This window comes from Miniopterus natalensis, chromosome 9 (genome assembly GCF_054644295.1).
Source record: "Miniopterus natalensis isolate mMinNat1 chromosome 9, mMinNat1.hap1, whole genome shotgun sequence".
NCBI classification, from domain to species: Eukaryota; Metazoa; Chordata; class Mammalia; order Chiroptera; family Miniopteridae; genus Miniopterus; species Miniopterus natalensis.
Window position 1 is genome coordinate 10,151,934 of NC_142089.1, and position 20,655 is coordinate 10,172,588.

At 52.2% G+C, this 20,655-nt stretch overlaps 1 protein-coding gene and 1 pseudogene across 1 annotated transcript in view; one reads left to right on the top strand and one right to left on the bottom strand.

Annotated features, from left to right (window-relative positions):
* ECE1 (endothelin converting enzyme 1) overlaps positions 1–20,655 on the top strand; it is an 88,994-nt gene that overhangs the window by 17,133 nt on the left and 51,206 nt on the right. The window lies entirely within an intron of this gene.
* Positions 6,693–16,905, bottom strand: LOC107538320 (ATP synthase peripheral stalk subunit d, mitochondrial pseudogene; annotated as a pseudogene).

Consider the following 20,655-nt stretch of genomic DNA (forward strand, 5'->3'; position numbering starts at 1 on the left):
TTAATGGGGGTGGGACAGGGTTAGGAAAGTACAGGAATGTTCCTCAGATGCGTCATGATCTGAAATTAAATGTCACAGCCAGCCCCACTCCCTGCTGCCGCCCTGTCCCATCTGTGCCCCAGAAGTGCCCTTGGGCCCTCGGGAGCACTGATAAATTCCTGCACTCGTGCCAGCAGGGTGGTTTCATTGGGTTTAGGTGGCTGAGAGTCTGTGCAGGGGCCCCCGACTTCCACTTCCTGCCACTTTTCGCCTCAGGTGTTGCCCTGCTCTGTCCCCACACCTATCCCCTCACCCTGGGTCCACTTAGAATCCAACAGAACTGCCAGCTGGGTGGTGCGAAAGCTGGGAGGAATCAGTGCCCGGGCACCTGGCATGTGCCGCCTGATGCCCCTGCCCTGTTGAGGTGAGACGCTGTTGTCTGCAGGCTTCTCCACCACTTTGAGAGGGAGGTAGCGGCGGCCTGTGCGGCCCCCACTTCACAGAGGAGAATATTGAGGTCACACCCTGAGCCTGCATTTCAGCCAGAAGACAGACCCCTGGGACCCACATGTGACCACACCTGCTGAAGCCTGGGACCTGCTCAGGTCTCTCCAGCAGGTTCATTTGGGTACGAGGTGGCTAAGACTCTACCTTCAGAAGGAGGAGCAGGGTCTCAGGAGAGCCAGGAGAATTGGGCGGGGAGGGAGCCTGGCCAGCTCAGGGCAGGGGAGGGTCCCGAGAACGCCAGGAGCTCCCCAGGGAGTCAGAGAAGGGGCGAGGCGGTGGAGGGAGTCCAGCCAGCCCAGGCCCATGACGTCATGTATCCTGGTCAAGGGACCAGGATTGCCCAATCTCCAGAACCCCAGATATGTCACTAGTTTCACTGAAGGCCAGCCTGGCCTTGGAACAAAGAAACCTCCCCCCCCCCCCCCCCCCCGCCCCTTAGTACAAGGCCTGTGGACTGGCCTTTCTCCTCCATCTGTTCTTTTTGGGAGATTCCCCAACAGCAGCAAGAACAATCGCAGCTGCTGGGCACCAGCCCCCCCGCCACTGTGTGCCCCCCATCATGTGCTCCAGGCCCTACTATGTGCCAGGCCTTTTCAGACATAACCTTGTTTGATCCTCAGAAGAGCCCTGGGAGCTAGTGGTAGGTATTGTGATCCCCACTTCACAGAGGAGAAAACTGAGCTCACACAGCAGCAAAGCACAGGTCTGTTTTTAAATCCAAGCCTGTCTGCCTGCCTCCAAAGCCCACACCTTTTTTGGTGTGTGGCAAAGTATTTCAGACATATAAAAAGCATGGAGTTCAGTAAAAACAAACACTGGGGAACCAACCATCCAGCTTAAAAAAGAGAACATTCCGAATGCAGTTGAATTTCCCACACATGTCCCTTCCTGACCCCATTCCCTACCTCCCCCTCTTCCAGAAAAAACTGCTTTCTTGAGTGACCACCTTGCTACTTTTATTGGCTATTTCTGCTTTCCAAATGATACATAGTATTGCCCAGGAGTTTTAAAACTTTAAGTGATTGGTAGGAGGCTTTGCAGCTTGCTTTCCTCTCTTCATGTTGTGTCTGAGTTGTATGCAGTTCATTTTCAGTGCTGTGTAGTTTTCCACCTCGTGGATTGACCATGGTTTATCCAGACTGCTAGAGATGGCCATTTAGTTGGTTTCTCATTCACGATTTAAACAATGCTGAGGGGCTTTCTTGTCCATGTCTCCTGGTGATCACAGGAGAGTTTCTAAGGTGTTTATGTGTCGTTTATGTTAAGGAGTAGATTCAGATAGGCCCACTGTACCATAAGATTGCTGAGAGGATTGTCCAACAATTTTAGTGGTTCCTGCTCAGAGTTTAAAACCTCTAAAGAACAGAAATGTTATTCTGTTTGTTTTGCTGCTGTGAACAGCACCAAATACCACGTCGGGCACATAGTAGGTGCATAGCAAATATCTGTTGACTGAATGAATGGACATGTGTTGGGCACTGTGGAAGGCACTTGACATTCCAGGTCTTCATCAGTCCTCTTTCCATTTTACAGTTAAGCCAACTAAGGCTTCGGAGAGGTTAAGCCATGCCCCCCAAAGTCCCCAGCCAGTACCCAAGTCAGCTGACTCCAGAGCCTGCGCTCCTCCCTCAGCCCAGGCCTCACCGGAGTTGCCCGTGTTGACAGAGGGAGCGGATTCACAGGGGCCTATAATACGGGGAAAGGGGGAGTTGCCTGGATACAAGTGCTTAGGGCTTCTGAGGTTGTCCTGGAGGCTGGTAGACAGGTTCAGCCAGGTCATTGGTTACCTTTGGCCTGGAATGCCACCATGGAGTTGGGGATGAGTGACATCTCACTTTTGGGGCTGATCTGTAAGGGAACCTCAAAGCTTGGGATCGTGCTAGGCTCCGGATTCAGATACAGTCAGCGGGAGAGACCCACGGCGGGGGAGATAGCCTGACATGAATGAAGAATCATTTGCTTGAGGCATGAACAGACCTAAGTTCAAATCCCAAGCCTGCCACTATTAGCTGTGACTTTAAGTAAGTCCCTTAACCTCTCTGAGTCTTATCATCCCCATCGGCTAAATGGGGATGTTGACTCTCCCTTGCAGAAGTATTGATAGATTTTGAATTGAGTGTAGCAATCTTAGCTTGGTGCGTGGCTGATAGTTATTAATTACAGAGCCGGGGGTGGGGGAAGGATATTGTACTAGAGGTACATACAGATAGGGCAGCTTAGGACATGAAGGAGGACTTCATGGAGGGGATGAGATTTGATCTGGGTTCTGAAGGGTGAATAGGAGTTCTCCAAGCCAAGGAGTAGACTATGGGTCAAGCAACTTCTAGGTGTCCTGTGCTAGGCTTGGTGTTGAGAGGGATATTATAGTGTTACTTGCAAAAAAATTTTTTTAAAGCAAATGCGAGTTGCTTACAGTTTGATAGAGATACAATCCCGTGAAGATGGTGCTGACTAAACAGAATCAAGAAGCAAGAATCAGTGGTGTTGGGGGTCAAAGGAACATGTGAAAACTGTGGGCTGGGGCAACCGGGAATTCTTCCTGGTGGGAAGGTGAGGGGGTGGGTAGGATTTAAATAAGAAAGGAAGATGAGAGGCAGAGGGGCTGCCTGATTCTTGATTTCCTGGCTGGACTGGGCTGGGTCAGGAAAGGAACCCCCCTAGCCTGGCAGGGGACTGGAGACAGACCTCATGAATTCTGGCACAAGTCCCCGTGTCCCTGTCACCAAGTCCTGCGCTGTTTTCTCCCTTGGAAGAGAAGAAAGGTTGTTCCTAATTGTTAATTGTGCAATTGCAAATTGGCTCCGGAGCTGGGCTGAGTAGGAGCCAAGCCCCAGAGAGCGGAGGAGGAGGCCGGGCGGGATGGCTACAGAGCCAGGCTTTCAGGGGCCCAGGAAGGGGTTTGGGAATGCGGCTGTGAGGGTCCCGGGCAGGGACATGTGCCTGGCCCGGTCAGGCATCCCTGCCCGGGACTCCCACTCATTCTGCAGGATCCTGTGGTGCCCAAGAGTTGGGTAGGCCTGGGTTTGAACCGTATCCTCTCAGCGGCTGTGTGACTTTGGACTGGGTACTTCACCTCTCTGTGCCTCTACTTCCACATCTCTCACGTGGGGTCGATGTGATGGTTAAGTCGGGAGGTAATGAGCGCAGGGCCTGGACTGAAGTCCCTGTTCAGGTCACTTATTATGCTGCTGTTGTTATGCAGCAGCAGCAGCGCCATCGATGACATCATTGTCGCCACCTCCATGACCCAGGCCAGGCCGTCCCTCACGTTGAACCCCAGGGTCCTTCCGGCTGCGCACGTCATCTCCATTAGCCAGGGCATTCCAGAGCCACTGCAGTAGCGTCCAGTGTCACAGGCTGTACCCTCGGCAGTGCCCCCCTGTGTGCCTTTCCCTGGAGCACCCCCTTGAAGCAGGTTCGCAGGTCCCCATTTTATAGAAGAGGAAACATGTTCAGAGAGGTGAGGCGACGTGCCCAGGGTCACACAGCAATGCATCACAGGCATTCAAGCCCTGGTCTGTCTGCTCCCAAACCCCCCCAAAGATGGGAGTGGCTTGTTCCCAGGAAACCTGAGCCTGGTTACCCCTTTAGTTACCCCTCCACTCCCTTTTCTCTGTCCCTGGTTCTCCAACCCTCTCTGGCTCTGCTTTGTGCCTGGGGACACTCTGGGCCTCTTCTCCCCTCTCCCCTCCAGGCATTTCTTCCCAGGCTCCCCCCACCCCCGGCCCCCAGGCAAGCATGACACTCGTGGTGAGGAGGGGTAATGGGGACCAGATGGGAAGCTGAGCCTGGGCTGGGCTTTGTTAGGGGAACATTCCTGGTCCCTGAGGCAAGGCCAGCTCTGTAGCATCTGGTTTGGCCGAGGGTCTACCCTGGTTGGCTGGGCTGGACGCGGAGAGTGGCCCTCCTGTGCCCTCTGGGAGATGTGGCAGGTGGGGATGAGCACTTCATGCTGAGACGGGATTTCAGAGTCCCTGAGTCCCCGAGGGAATGGGGGCAGAGTGCAAACAGCAGGGAGCTCAGAGTCCGTTGGGCCTGGTCCAGTCCTGGCTCTGCCACTCTCTCCGGTGCTGGAATCCGAGCAAGTCACTGCCCCCTCTGCAAAGTGGGAGATCGTGATGGTACTTACCTTACATGCATGAGCCAATCAGAATGCTTTCCATGCTTTAACTCGATGAACTCTCATAGCTGCCTGAGAGGAGGGCCCTGTCATTATCTCTGTTTTACTGAGAAACTGAGGCACAGGGCGATCGTGTCACTTCCCAAGTCAGATGGAGTAGGGGGCAGAGCTGGGATTTGAACCCAGGCTGTCCAGTCCCAGGTCCACCACGCTCCTACTGCTACATCAGTGACACTGTGGTGCCATCTGAGAAAAGTGCTGTGTCAGCTGGCGATGCTGTTTGCTCCAAAGCCGGTGCCATTGGTGGCGTGTGGGACAGGCCGCTGGGCTTATAAATGGGCGGACGGACGTTGTGAACATTCCTGCACACTGGGCGAGGGGAGGTGCTAGGGTCGTGACCCTCCTCTCCCTGCAGTCTGGGCAGCCGGCCAGACCCGGCTGTTGCCCTGAGAGGGCCAGGGAGCCCAACTCTGAAAACAGGAGCTCCCGCTCCTCCAGGCCCTCCTGCGAGCCACACACACACTTTGCCCACATTCTCTCGTGTAATCTCACAACCGCCCTGGTTGCCCCTGGTTGTCATGTGTGTCTTTGGAAGAAGCTGGTTTTGAACATGTGTCCAGCTGCCTGCAAAGCCAGAGCTCCCTGTCCACTGGGCACCAGCCTGGGGGCCCATCTGCTTGCTGAGCGATAGGTTACAGCTTCCTTGTCAAAGAGTTTTTACCGGGTGACTTTGATGATTGTGGGTGGAGGGAGGAGGCTGCAGGGTGGGGTCGGAGAGCCTAGGCTAAGATTCTCCTCCTGGCTGGCCCCCTGAGTGACCCCCCTCTACTTCCTGAGCCTCATTTCCCTCACTTCTAGAAAGTGGCTTATGTTCAGGGGGCAGAGCTGAGTGCTGAGGGCCAAGCTGACCAGAGCCTTGACTCTAAGACCTTTTGGACCAGTGGGCAGGACAGCCACATAGCCAGTGGGTCCTGGTGGAAGGGTGTGTAGAGTTCCCTGGGAGCACAGTGGAAGGAAAACCTGCAGGGCCGGGTGTCAGAGTGTTGGCATGGACACGGGTCTTGTGTGTCAAATTGCCCTTCCCCCTCCCTCTGCTAACAGCAGCCCTATCCTTTGGGTACTGCCCCTCCCCCACTCCTTGTGGTATTAGTTGGGTGCCAATCACATGCTTTTGCCCCGCCTTTTCACAGGGTACATGAACCAGGCTTGGCCAATCAGAGTTCTTCCCTGGGACTTTATAATTCAACATATACACACACACACACACACACACACACACACACGTATGTATGTATGTAGGGGTGGGGGTGGGGGAAGGGCTCTTTTCTCTAAGGCTTTCTGCTGCCAGGTGGTAAGCTGGGCCTAGTTCCCCATGCGTGAAGCACGTCTAAACCCAGGAGATGGGAATGAGGGTAACACACACCAGGAAGCAAAAGATGGGATCGGGGAAGGGAGAGAACCCAACAGCATCATCAGAACTGCGGGATCTCCTGCCTGAGGCCTGACGCTCCCTGCCTTTTAGGCAGAGCAAGTCGGGGCATTTGCTCTGTTACAGAACCCAGTTAGAGCTGGGTTCCTGTCACTTTAATCCTGAGGGTCCTGACTGAGGAGACTTCACAAAGGCGGTGGCTTTCATGTGTTGAAGGAATTCTTAAGGAAAACAGCACTCGCGAGATTGTGCCAGGCAGAGCAGGCTCTTGGGAAGGACATGATCATAACATGCCTTGGGAGGTGGCTGGTGGTGGTGTCAGGAAGATCTTGAAGGGCCCCATGTACCCCGGAGCAGAGCTTGGGTGCATTGACCCATCCATCCATCCACCCATCCATCCATCCATCCATCCACCCATCCATCCATCCACCCACCCACCCGTCCACCCACCCACCCACCCATCCACCCCCCAGCCAGCCAGCCAGCACTTACTGTGCACCAGTCACTGTAGTGAACACCTTACAAAGAGCTGATTCCATCCCCCTAACAACCCCATGAGGTAGGCACCATTATTTCACCAATTTTAAAAAATATATAATTATTTTTAATGTCCAGAGTTTATGATATGAGAGCCAGGGCTTCCTCCCACACTCAAGTTTATAAATTCTCAATTGGCTTGTGAGGCCAATTTGTCTCATTTGGTTTCTGGGAAGACGTCATTCAGATCCTCAGTGGTCTTCTGATCAAATGGAATCATGTTCCTCATCTTCTCCAGCCTTTCTCGTCTTGCTCAATCCTGCTCTTTGAGAGGCAAACACTCAGCACAACTTTTCACGTCTTCTTTCTGTTCAGCACCCACCAGGGCACTGTGTTTGTTCTTTGGCACAGGAACCTTCAGGGCATTAAACTTCTTCCCAAAGCCATCTACCGAGCTGGCCTTCGCTACATTGGCCTTGTCGTAAGCCAGTCGACGGCAGGTGGTTTATCAGGTAGAGTAGCCAACCTGGAGGTGAGGGCCTCATTCCAGGATTTCAGGGTGTCAGCAATGGCCTTCTGGTTTCGGGGTATGATCTCTCTAAAAGCTACCCAGTCAATGGTTTTTAGAGCAAGTTTTCTCCCAAACACCTTGAGATCCTTCACCAACCCTGGCGGCCCATAGTCCACAGCAGCAAGTAACGGAACTATTTCACCAATTTATAGGTGAAAAAAAATGAAGGCACAGAGAAGTTAAATAACTTGCTCAAGGGCACATAGCTGGTAAATGACAGAGCCGGGATTTGAACCCAAGAAGTCTAGCTCTAGAGATTTATTTTCCTAGTGGCATATTGACTTTAGTGGTTTATTTTCTTAATCACAGGGTGGGGGTGACCTCCCCCCGACTCCAGCTCAGAGTTCTTTCATGGCCTAGTAGGGACAAGATTGCTGTGCCCATGCCTAGCATGTGACCCCAGAAGCGCAGTGTGGCCTGGGCGATGGGGAAGGGCAGGGAGGGAGAGTGCTGTGGATTCTTGGATTCTCTCAGAGGAAGCAGGGTGCTCTCTTGGCCCAGTTCCAGCCCGAGCTAGGCTAGGAAGGAGCTAGGGCCAGGTTCCCGCCAGGTGCCCTGCTGTTTCTGTGAGCTGTGATAATCTCCAGAAACAGTGAATGATGGGCTCTGGCTGGGTCCAGCTAAGCCCTAGGTGGGAGGTAAGTAACTGTAAGAAGCTCTGGCTTCTGGCCAGATGCTGAGGAGCTTTAAAACCACTTCTGGCAGGGGAGGCCCAGAAGGGAAGAGGTCTCTGAGCTCTAGCATTTGCAGAACAAACAGAGCCCTGCAGGTATCAGCATCAGTCATGGCTCCAGCTTGCCCCAGGCTCAAGCACTTCCCATGTGCCAAGGGCCCTTCCCTTCTATTTGCAGACTGGGAGTATCAGCCCCCGTTTATAAGTGAGGAGTTTAAGGATCAGCAAGGGTAAGTCACTTGCCCAAAGTCACACAGCCAGATTTCCTGTCTGGAGCCCAGTGCCCAGGAGCGGCAGCCCCCCGCGTGGACACAGCCACTGTAGCAGGTGTGGCCTCTCTCTGGCTGGTGAGGCAGAACTTCCACTTCCAGCCCTTGGCTGTTCTCATCAGTGGTACAAAGAGCCCCCGACCTGGTTGGCCAGTGACCAGAATGGCCCCTGGGTGCAAGGAAAGGTCTCCTGGTGTCCCCGTGCTCCCTACATCCTCACATCCCTGACTGTAATGAGAGTGTTTGAGAGCTGCCTTTTCTGAAACACTCTGCCAGCCCCTGAGCTTGCCACTTTCCAGTGTCTCATTTGACACAACTAACAACCCTCCAGGAAACCACTACTGTCCTCATTGTGTAGAGGGGGAAACTGAGGCTCAAGGAGGTGACATGACTCAGTCAGTATCACAGTTACTAAACAGCTAAGCCACATCTGTCTGTCTTCAAAACCCTCTCTTCCCATCTATGACATGGAAATCCTCACTCCGACCCCTCTGAGTAGCCAAAAAGCGAATTAAGGGGAGGGAGCTGCATTGGGGGTGATAAGGGGCGGCCAGTGTTATGCAGCCCTGGCTGGGGAAACATAGACAGGGATCCCAGCAGCGCACAGTCCAGGCGCTGACACACTGGATCTAGAGTGAAGGGGAGGGTCTGGATGCAGGGAGACGGCGGCCCATCAGCTGCCCTCAGTCATCCTAAGCCCAAACGGGCTCAGTCCTCACCACTGAGCCCTTAGCATTCGGGCACAAGCATGCCAAGCCTTGGAAGGAGCACTGGGCAGAGAGTTCAGAGGCGTGGCTTCTGGTTCTGCCTGGGCCCCTGGTTCAGCTTACTCGGGGCTCCTGTCTCTAGGTGCCAGTTAATTCATCTTTAGAATTCGATGCGGTGGGGGTCCCTTGTCTCACTCCCCTGGGACCACACCGCCCTGCTTCCTGCTCCTTGAATCCTACGCTTGGCCCCACCTCCTGGGCTTTGCTCCTGCTGTTTCCTAGGCCTTTAGAGCCCTTGTGGGCTGACGCCTTGTCATTCTGGTTTCAAGTTTACATGTCACCTGCTTGCAGAGGCCTTCCTGGACTCCTCCCCAGGCAGTTGCTACCACCCCGCCCTGCTGTACTTTCTTATAACACAGATAGGTTCCAGAGTCAAATTGGCCGAGTTCAAATCCCAAACTCTACCACTTAGAGCTGGATGATGTTGGCCATAAGCAATCTGTGCCTCAGTTTCCTCACTTACAAAATAGGATCAATAATAATACCAAAATATTATTTTTGTAAGGATTAAATGAGAAATGCATTAAAAAGCACTTAGCACAGTGCTCAGCACAAGAAAGCATTCAGGAAATGCCAACTGCTATTATTATTATAACTCTTAGCAACATTGTTTATTTTCTTTACCCCCTATTAAAATTCGAGCTCCTGAGAGCAAGGATTTGGTCTTATTCAGCGATGTATGTCAGTTATGGAACTCATTTCCTGGCACACAGTAGGCGCCTAATAAATATATTTTGAATGAATGAATAGACAGATGAGCAGTGACATTCCTGGCTTCTGAGAGGCTCCATCTGGCTGGATATGGAGGATGGATGCTGGGAAGATGAACCTGGGCCAGCTCCTTTCCAGGACCCAGCCAGCTCTCCGGGCTCCCAGCAGCCCCCATGGTGGGCCCCATTCTGGCCTGCCCTGATGGGGGTTCGTGCCCTGCGGGATGAGGGCGGTCTCTTTGAGGATCGAGGTGGCTCCGTGTCCCAGCCACTCTGACCACAGCAGTGTGTGGGTGTCTGATGCGGTTGCCCAGCCAAAATTCCAGCAGCCAGACATGGGGGCTAACATCGGTTTTTCCCTGTGCTCAGCAGCCCTCCCTCCTGAACCTGCAGAGTTGGGCCCAGCCTGCTTTATCTTACCACGCCCGGACCCTGCCCCCCATTTTCAAAAGTGATGCTCACAAAGAGAAATGCCCCCAGCTGCCCCTCCCTCCTGTTTTAGAATTCAGGTAGGACCGCTGGCCCATCAGTGTTCCCGCAGGCCTCTCCCTGGGTCCCTGGGCTCTGAGCACTCCTGAGGACATTGGTTCATGTGCCCAGCCCTGAGAGGGAGGGAGAGACTAAGCTCAGGGGAGATCTGCTGGAGGCCCCACGATTGGCAAGGCCCAGAGTCAGCATTCAAACCCAGGTTTTGCTGTTTGCACCCATTCACTCAGCTCGTTTCCTGAGCACCTACTCCGTGTCAGGTGCCTGTCCTGGTACAGAGCCCAGCTTTGTAGCTGGCATGTGCGCCAGCGCCACCCAGTAGAACTTTCTGTGAAAATGGTAATGTCCTAAGCCTGTGCTGTCCATGAACTGTGCATGGCTATTGAGCACTTGAAATGTGGCTGGTGCAAGTGAGGAATTTAATTTTTAATTGTAATTAATTTTCATTTTAATAGCCGCATGTGGCTAGCGGCCACTGTGCTGGACCTCGTGGATCCGTACAGCTCTTTGAAGATAACTGCCCACAGCCTTAGACTGTAGGCCTCAAACTCAGACGTGAGCAGGGGAACTGGGGTGATTTCCCAGGGGCCCTGAGGTTGTGTCTTCTTTCACCGTTGTCAGGATCTTAACTCACAGGCGTTTCCTTCACACCCACAAAAGGAGTCGGCCACTGTTTGTTTTGAAACATCAGACCCTCCTGACCTATTTCTTTCCTTTTTCATGTTTTTTTTTTTCTTATTGAGGTGTCACTTACATAGAATAAAATGCATGGGCCAGAAGCAAACAGTTGGATGAGTTTGGACACACACACGCCCGTGTCACCACAGTGGAATCAAGACAGAGGACATTTCTGTTCCCCCAGTAGGTTCCCTCAGGCCCCTTTCCAGTGAGTCCCGTCCCCAGAGGCGACTGCTGTTCTGACGTCTGTCACTGCACATGAGTGTGGCCTGTTTTTAAGCCTCACATAAATCATTGTCCCACTGAGACAAGGGTACAGGAAGTACTGCTTTTCTCTCTGTTACGAGAAACAGAGCCAGCAGGAGGAAGAGTGGCAGCTGGTCTGGGCCACAGTGGGGAGGAGACCAGGAGGAGCTGGGGTGGGGTGGGGCCGCCGTGGGCCCTGGGCACCCGTGGCCTGTCCAGAGGGGACAGCCACTCCTCAGCGCCAGCTGGCTGTTGCCACTTGAGAATGTGGGCCCAGCATTGCGAAGGTTTTTTGGTTTTTTGTGGGGGTTTTTTTAGGTTTTTTTTTTTTAAGGAAAGCTGAAAATACTGATTTTCGTGTCAAATCTTCTAAATGTTGGCATTTCAACACCTTTTACGGCACCGCAGGCCAGATGGCTCACCTCTGTGAGCCAGCCTGACCTGTGGACTGCCAGGCTGTGAATCCTGCCCCGGGCTAATCGGAGTGTTGATAATTGTAATAGCTGATATTTGTTGAGTGGGTCCTTTGTTTCAGGTCCCAGTCTAAGTGCTCAGTGTTATTAAGTCATCTAATCCTCCTAACAATTTGTTAATAATCCATTTTACAGATGAGTAAGCTGAACCATAGAGCAGGATTAAGTGACTTGCCCAAAGTTATATAGTGAGCACTTGGCTGGGATTTGAACCCTGTCTGGTTCCAGAGTCCGTGCTCCTAACCACTACAAATACTCCCCATGGGAGGGAGCGAGGCTGCCAGGGATGGTTATGCTATTGGGGTGCAGATTTGCAGCTACCTAGTGTGCTACCAACCTGAACAAGCAATGAGAGCCTCGGCCCTACCTGCTGGGACTGCCCTGGCACGGGAATTTTCAGGTCCAGGCACCTTGGCTGTCAGTTGGTAGAGCCCAATTTTAGGAAAGCAGCCAGGGGTGGGGTTGGGAGCGTGCAAGCCTGGCTGATGCTTGATGAAGGTGTCAGGGAGCATTGGGCAAGTGAGGGCAGAAGAAGCAGGAACCTGGCGGGGGGGGGGGGGCGCCCAGGCCCAGGAGGGTGGCAGGGGAGAGGGGAAGAATCAGCCTCAGCCAGCAGGGCCCAGCGCCAGGCCAGGCTGCCGCTGCCAGGAGAGCTGGTGGCTAGGGCATCCCCACCCTATGGTGCTCGGTCCAGACAAGCCCATCACTTGGGAAAGCTTGGGAAGGAGCAGATAAAGATCATCTGGCAAAACAAACTGCGCTTCCATCACCCCTCCCTCCCTGGCGAGGGGCTCGAGAGGAAACAGGCCCAGAGAGGCACAGCCAGGAGCCAAACCTGGACCCCTGGCTCCCACTCCAGTGCTCTTTCTGCTCCATTTGGCTCCATTCCTCAGGACCAGGAGTTGTGGGGAAAGAGGGTCTGTAGTCGCTGGCAGGGAAAAGCTCCAGAGCCTGGCAGCGAGAAGCCAGACCTCCCCTCAGGCCCTTATCTGTGTCACCTAGCCAGGCTCCAGTAGGAAGTTAGCGCTAAATAAGCATTTGTCGTTATTATTGTGTGTTTTCCCCCAATTTGACCTTCATACCCACTTTTGAAATATGTACCCTTATTTATCACCCATTTTACCAGTGAGGACCCGAAGCCCAGAGAAGTACAGATCATCACCAGAAAGTTGTCGGCGGGATTAAATAAGTGATTTATGTAGAGTGTCTTGGCACGCAGCAAAGGGCAGTGGACACTGGGCCAGAGAAGCAGTGAGGTGGCAGGGCCGGGCAAGGACCTTGGGTGGTCGCATCACCTCTCTGAGCCTCAGTTTCCTCATCTGACAAGTGGGGACAGCGCCGCCTACCATGCAGGGTTATGGTGAAGGCCTGGCATATGATAGGTACTCAGTAAACAGGAATCACAGAACCTCCGGGGAACAGCTATTGAACTGAATTGGTCTTTTATGGACAGAGGACAGACATAGCCCCAGTGTAGTCCAGGAAAGCTCGAGCTACACTTTTGCACCGAACTGGAAAAAAATCCCAACTACTGCGTTTGAACCTGCATGCTTTAGAGGGTCAGGAGCACCCACCCCTCTTCAGCTCTGTCTGCCCTGGACAATTGTCGGGCACTGGGGAGCATGTTTGCCTTTAGATATCGTTCCCCCAAATCCAAGAGCAGCAAACACTTACTGAGCACTTACTCTGTGGGAGACACTCTGCTAAACCCTTCCTGTCGCCCCCGTACACGGGAGGAAACAGCTTCGATAGCCGAACCCTGGACGCTCAGCCAGTACACGTGGAGTTGAGACTCGAACCCCCAAGGTCTGGCTCTAAATTCTGTGCACTTAAGAAGGGAAAATAACCTCCTGGAAGAAGTGAAACTATCTATTTGTGCCAATCTCCAGTTGCACGGCCCGTACATGCGTGTGACTCATTTTGGTCCTGTCATCAGATGAGAATGGTGTTGTCATCCCTATCTGACAGCTGAGGACAGTGAGGCCCGAGAGGTGACAGAGGTGACATGAGCTGCCCAAGGCCATGTGGCGGGACTAGAATGTAGGTTCCCCACCTGACCCCAAGTCCTCTGTCCTTCCTTCCGCTTGCCAGCTGCCTCGCGGGGAGATGCTTATCTAGCTTGAATGGTGGCAGCCAGCAGGCGTGGGAACCCCATCAGGGCATCGCCCGCCCCTCCCACGCCCCCACGTGCCCACCTCTGGGCAAGCACCATTTCTGCCAGCTCAGGCGCCCATTTCCTGCGCCCACCGCACCTTCCCTCGCAGAGCTTTAGAGCCATTAATTAGTTCTAAGGGGAATGTAGGTGGGGATGTTCAGGCTCCGTTCCTTGGAGCCTCTGAGGAGCCAGGTTCAGGGTTAGGGTATGAGGTCATTGAATACGTAAATGGCAGCCCCATCTCTCTCTCTTTTTAAAATTGATTTTTAGAGAGGTAGGAAGGGGCAGAGAGAGAGAAACATCGATGTGAGAGAGATACATTGATTGGTTGCCTCCCATACCGTCCTGACCGGGGGTCTAACTCACAACCTAGGTACGTGCCTGGACCAGAAATTGGTGCACGGGACGATTCTCCAACCAACTGAGCCACACCAGCCAGGGCCCCACTTATATATCTTTTGTATTTGGGTTGCCATGTTAAAGTAAAGGGCTGTATGGGATTAAAACATATATATATGCTTATAAATCACTGTCTAATCCAGCAAGTGCCTTCCCATTTTACAGATGGAAAAACTGACTCCAAAGCCCATATTTTCCCCACAAATGATAATATGCAGGCATTGTTCTAAGTTTTTAAACTTACTTAACCCTCACAACCCTACGAGGGCAACACTTGTCTCCATCTTACAGACGAGGACACTAAGGCTCAGGTGGTGAAGTAGCTTGCCCAAAGATTAGGATCCAAGGAGCCTATCTCCCAAGTCCACACTCCTGGCCACTCCCAGTCTGACAGCCACACCTTTTCTCTGTTTTCTGGAGAGGGGAAGTCACTTGCTGAGCCCTAATTAACTCCTACTGTCCAGGACACCACCTGGGCTGGAAGGGGAGATGGGCAAGCCTGTGTCAATCTTGGCTCTGTTCTTCACTGGCAGCGTGACCTTGGACAAGTGCAGGGACATCTCTGAGCCTGCTTCCTCGCCTTAGAAAAGGGATCATAGGGCCCACATCACAGACTTATCATGGAAGTTAAGCAGGATCATCCACATGAGCTGGTTGGCGCGGGGCCTGGCCACCCGCAGTTCCTGGACCCAAGGAGTCCCCTGCCTGCCCTGCCTGCTCCCTCCTCCCTCCCCCTCCCCAGTCCTCACCTGCACCTGTGCAACACAAATACTAATTAAGCCATTTCCATGAGCTGCTTCCTGGTTGAGCCTAATTACTGGGCAGCTCTGTCATCATCATCATCATGTCATTAAGTGAGACCGATTAACTTTGTCCCGAGTTTTATGTGATTGGATGAGCACATTGTTTGGCACACCTGGTCTCCTCAGCTTGGCACTTACCCAGCCTGGTCGTCCTGCACAGCGTAGGGCCAGCTGCAGGTTCCTGGTCTGTCTCGAACCTGGTGGTCAGAGATCAGAGTGAACCCTTGAACCCGGCCGGGAGGTGATGCCTGCGTGGTAAGGATGGAGCAGGTTGCGGCTGCCATCTTATTTGTTGGAATGGCAAAGCCACAAGCTTTGGGGACAGATACAGCAGGCTCCCATCCAGGCTTTGTTATTTACCAGATATATGGCTTTGGGCAAGTTGCCAACCCTCCTGGGATGACAGTTGTCTTACAGTGTGCAACGGGGAAGAGTGAAGGCGATGATATGTGCCAACAAGTGCCAGGCCAGCACCTGGCATGCCATAGGTCCTCCTAGTTCTTCCTTCCCCCCCGTCTTCCATCATTCTCTGTGTGACTTGGAGAGCCAGCCCTTTCTGAACCCACCACCACACACGCCAACATTTGCTCAGTGCTGCCTCTCTGTGGGGCACTGGGCTGAGGGCTTGTGGATCTTATTTTATTTAATGTGTATATAGACTCCTAAGGAGTAGGTACCATTATCATCTTCATTTGATAAACAAGAAAACCAAAGCACAGAAAGGAAGTAGGATGACTTTGTCCAGGTCACACAGTTGCACTTGGCTGCGGTCTGTTGGGATGAGATGCTAGAAGGCCATGCAGGGTGCTGCGGGGGAGCAAGGAGGAAGGGTCACAGTGAAGTCCGAGAAGGCTGCCTGGAGGAAGGTGCAGCTGAGCTGAAGAGTTAGCCAGGGGAAGGGTGAGAAGAAAGGCCTCACAGGCAGAGGGCAGTAGATATGCAAAGGCCTGGAAGCAGGAAACACACTCATATTTTACTGAGGCTCGAACATGGGAGGGAGAAGCAGAGAGAGAGGCTGGAGAGAGGAGCCAGGGGCCAGATCCTGGGGGCGGAAGGAGGGCGTTGGGAGCCAGGCCAAGGCTCATGCTTTCTTCTGCCAGGTCCAGGAAGCCAGCGTGTGAAGGAGACTGGGTCATATCAGTTAGTTTAGGAGGTTCTGCTTAGAGCCAGCCAGGAGATGAAGGGCTGGAAGGAGTGATAACTGGAGATCAAGGAGGGTCAGAGAGCTAATCAAGGAAGGCTTTGGGAGAAGGGGGCAGAGGCAGTGGGCCTGGACAGAGGGGCAGAAATGACAGATGGAGGCTGCCAGGCGGGTGGGGTGGGGAGAGGCATGGTAGCGGCCGGGCATGGGGCTGGATGGTCATCCACGTGGTGAGTGGCCTGTTTAGGGTTAGTAAGGAAGACTTGTGGGGAGTGGCCTGTGTCAGGGTGATCATGAGACACAAATAAAATAAAGGTATAAAAGAGCCTTGAGAAATGGGCAGTGCTGGGCTTGTGTTGGGGTTACCGACTCTGTTTTCTGTTTTAGGGGGCAGCCAGTTGTTTTTTAACAAATATTTTATTTCAGAACAGTTTTAGGATTTTAGCATTATTGGAAAGGCAGTACAGAGAGTTCCCTTACACCCCACCCCTAGTTTTCCCTGTTACTAACATTTTTAAATAGGATGGAGCAAAAGTTGTTTATATGGAAAAAATACAATAACTAATAAATAATAATAGAAGAATAAGCTCTGTTTCACGTACTCACAACTGTAAACCTACTCTTGCCCCACCCTTTATTATATGGTACATTTCTCACAATTAATGAACTGATATCGATACGTTATTATGAACTGAAGTCTGTACTTATTCAGATTTCTTTGGTTTTCACCTAATATCCTCTGTCAGTTCTAGAAGCCCATCCAGGACATCCCGTTACATTTAGTCGTCATGTTTCCTTAAGCTCCTCTGGGCTGTGACAGTTTCTCAGACGTGCCTTGATTTTGATGACCTTGCCGGTTTTGAGAAGTTCTAGGCAGGTATTTTGTAGAATGTGCCTCAGCTGGGATTTGCCTTATGTTTTTCTTGTGATTAGACTGGGATACTGTGTTTTTAGGAGGAAGGTAAAGTACCGTTTGCATCGCGTCGTGTTATGAGTGCATACTTGCTCTTGGCGGGTCGCATTGCGCTTAACGCTGTTGACAGTCACCTGGATCACCCAGGAAGTCTGTTATTTTTGCCCTGAGTACAGCAGCAGGGCTAGATTAACGCCACATGCTGGCTGAACTAAGGCCAAGATCAGAAAAGATGGACAAGGGCAGGAGCAAATGGAAAAATAGTGAAGGAAAATAAAGAAAAGCAGGTATGAGGTGGGCACTGCATTGTGTCCGTCAGGTACCAGTTCACTTAGGGATGGGATGTTATATGCCAAGAAGTTCATGTTTCAGCTCCTGTCCTCTTCACAACAACCCTTTTTTACAGATGAAGAAACAGGCCTGAAAGGGGAAATGACATGGTCACATGAGCCAGGGCACCTGGGGTCAAGCACAGGTCTGTCTTTACTGCCTCAGTTTCCCAGTGTTGAATAAATACCTTGAAGCTGCGTTCCCAGGAGAACCAATCAGGGAAGGGGTGTTCCTGATACAGGTTGTTTCTAAAACATTCACTTTATTCATGATGGGTGATGATGAAAACATATTCAATAAAATGATATGCAGTAAATGGACAGTAGGATCAGAGAAAATATAGTGGAAAATGTGAACAAGGAAAAAGCTGAACATAAAGACCAGGAAAATGCCCACAGGTGAGTTTCTGATTTGGCTATGAGCTTCCTGGCTGCCAAGGGAAAAAGGGATGCGGGCTGATTCCTGTTATCAGAAAGCAAAAAAGCGGTTTACTCTTTCAGGAACTTTGTGGGACATTTAAAAAGAAATTAACCACATGGAAATTTTACACGTAAAAGACACTGAGCAATGTGAGGGATAACGTAATAGTAGTAATAGGCGTCACACGGTGTCATCTTCAGGAGTGGCGGCTGTATTTTTACTCTCTTGCCCCTTGGTCATAGTTATCCTATTTGAATCTTATTTGATTGTTACCAAGCAACTAAATTCTATTTCTTTGTGGAAATCACAGATGCCTATGCCCTAGTGCAAACCTGGGATACAAATTAACCAGTTACTATGTACCAGGTTCTGTGCTGGGCACCAGGGGTTGGGAGTAATAAGATGACTGTTGCCTACCCCCCCCCCCAAGGTCCTTTCTATCCCAGGGTTAAAGACGCCCAGACAAAGGCCTGAATGCAATGCAGGTGCTATGCCAGGGGCCCGCCAGCAGGCAGGGCATAACTCCTACGGACTGGGGAGGAGAGGAGGGCTTCATGGAAGAGGTAGGCCAGCGATGGAAAGCAGTAGTTGCGGTGGAGGACTCACAGTCTTGAGAGAGGGGATATCAGGTGCAGGTCCCTTGAGGGTGAGAACGGAGTCTTACAAAGGCTACCCCCCCCCCCCCAGCTGGCAGCATAGGACCTGACGAGTATCCAGGACACGGTGAACTCCTGTTGAGAACTCGGCACCTACAGAGAGACAGATCTGGGGTCAGAGTGATGGCCACACACCTGAAGGGTATGTGGAGGGTGAGCCTAGGGGGGTAGGTTTGGGCCAGTTGGGGGAGCCCTTGAGTGCCAAGCTAAGGGTTTGGATAGTGTTCTTGAGGAGGTGGAGATCAGTTGAAAGTTTTTGAGGCTGTGGTGTTTTCTTGTTGTTGTTTGTTTTTTAAAATATGTTTGCATTGATTTTAGAGAGAGAGAGGAAGGGAGAGGAGTAAAGACACAGAAACGTTAATGAGAGAGAAACATCGATCAGCTGCTTCCTGCACACCCCCTACTGGGGATCGAGCCCGCAATCCAGGCATGTGTCTTGACCGGGAATCAAACAGGGACCTCGTGGCTCATGGGTCGATGGATGCTCAACCACAGCCACAACGGCTGGGCAAGCCTGTGTTTTATAATAAACAATTATACAAATAATAACTGCTAAGACTTAGTGGTCACTTGCTTTATTTCCAGTACTGTTCTAAGCACTTTATCTGTATTAACTACTTTAAACATTACAACAGTCCTATGAAGGAAGTACTGTTATTGCCATGCATATTTTACAGATGAGACAGCTGAGGCACAGAGAGGCAGAGTCACTTGCCCAAGGTCACACACCTGGGAAGTGGCAGAGTGGGGATCTGAACTGAGGTTTGGATCTAGAGCTTTTACATAACTATATTATGGGGTGTATTAAATGCAAGTATTTAACATATAACATGAGTGTGTATTAGGTGACATATAAGATTTACAAATCTTAGCTAATTACTGGCACTAGAGAGGCAGGAATTGATAGGGCCGTTGGCCACAAAGGACTGTATCCCAAAGGAGCTGAGGCTTAGAAATCCACCATGAAAACAGATTGGAGGGTGTGGCCAAGGAGTCCCAGGCCTGTGAATTTCACTCAGGAGCTGCTCTTTCCTGCCTCTGACGTGCTCCAAAATTCTTTGAAGATCCTCTGCCTTGGGCAAACCAACCACAAGAGCCATCAGGCCTTTGTCATCAGAGCTCTGTGAGCATTTATATTTCTCCTTTCTGTTCACCCCAGGCCTTTGATTTCCACAGGGTGGGGTTTCCAGAGCCGGTACCATCACACCCTCATCTGACTTTCATCACCCTCTCTGTGCAGCTGCGGTTCCTCCATCCTTGGTCTCCACCAAGCCCTTCTCGTGAACACCAGGCCCGGATTATCCTCCTGGGCTCTGTGGGGTGGGGCGGGACAGGAATGAGCAGATCTAGGCACAGGCTGTCCACAAAGCAGAGGCTGTTCCCCTTTCCCTGAAGCTCGCAGCCAGGTGTGGCACCCACAGCCACAAATGAGGCAATTAGGGAGATCAAGTGCTGGCTGCCCTGCCAGCTCAGTGTCCCCCGAATCCACGAGGTCCCTACCTGAAGAAGCAGTTCCCTCTTCCTCCCTGGGCACAGAACCAGGAGTCAGGACCCAGGTTCTAGACCCAGCTCAGCCATTTACTAGCTGTGTGGCTGGGGTTCTCTGATCGCAGAGTCATGAAGTCAGTGTGCAGGGAGTCACATCCTGGCCCCTTCACTGTCTAGCCAGGTGACTTGGGTGGGTGGGGGAAGAGGGCAAGTCCTGCCTCCTCCCTAATCCTCAGTAGTCTCATCTGTAAAGTGGAGGTGCTGATTCCCACCTCACAGGGTGCTGTGGGGTCAGGAGAGATTTTTGTCAAGCAGCTCAAAGTAGGTGTTGGTTCTCCCCCCCACCCCCCTCCACTTCTCTTGTAAAACGGAAGTGATACCTGCTGAGGCTGAGGCTCTCGGTGGGTGTGGGGCCCCAAGACAGTGAATGGAAGGCCCTGCCTGGGCTGTAGGCGGCTGCAAAGATAGGGCTGCCATTGTTGTTGGAATGTCACTCACCTACTGGGGCCTGCGGAGCTCCCACCCAACAGAGCCAGAGCCGCTAAGCCATTCCCACGCCTGAGGTGGGTTCAGTTTCACTTCAGGGCCCCAGGCAGGCGTTTCAGGAAGGGCCTCATCTTTTGTGTGTTGAAAAATAAACAGCTCTCCATCTGTGGATTTCGGTTTGGGAGGTATGTGAGCTTTCCTCTTCATCTGCAGACAGGTACGGGAGCCCCCCTTCTCGTGGGTCTGCAGACAGGCTGCAGTGGGATGGGGGGCAGGGGCGGCCTGGCCTTGGCGCCGCGGGATGAGCTTCCAGCCAGACGAGATTCGCTCCATGCCTTCAAGGTTCTCCCATCTACAGTCTAAAGTGCTATGTGCTTCCACAGAAGGAAGCTTGGGGTGAGGGGCCGAGTGGGGGAAACCCAGAGCAGGGGACCAGATGCGGCCTGGGGTCAGGGGAGGGTGGTCAGGAGAGCTTCCCA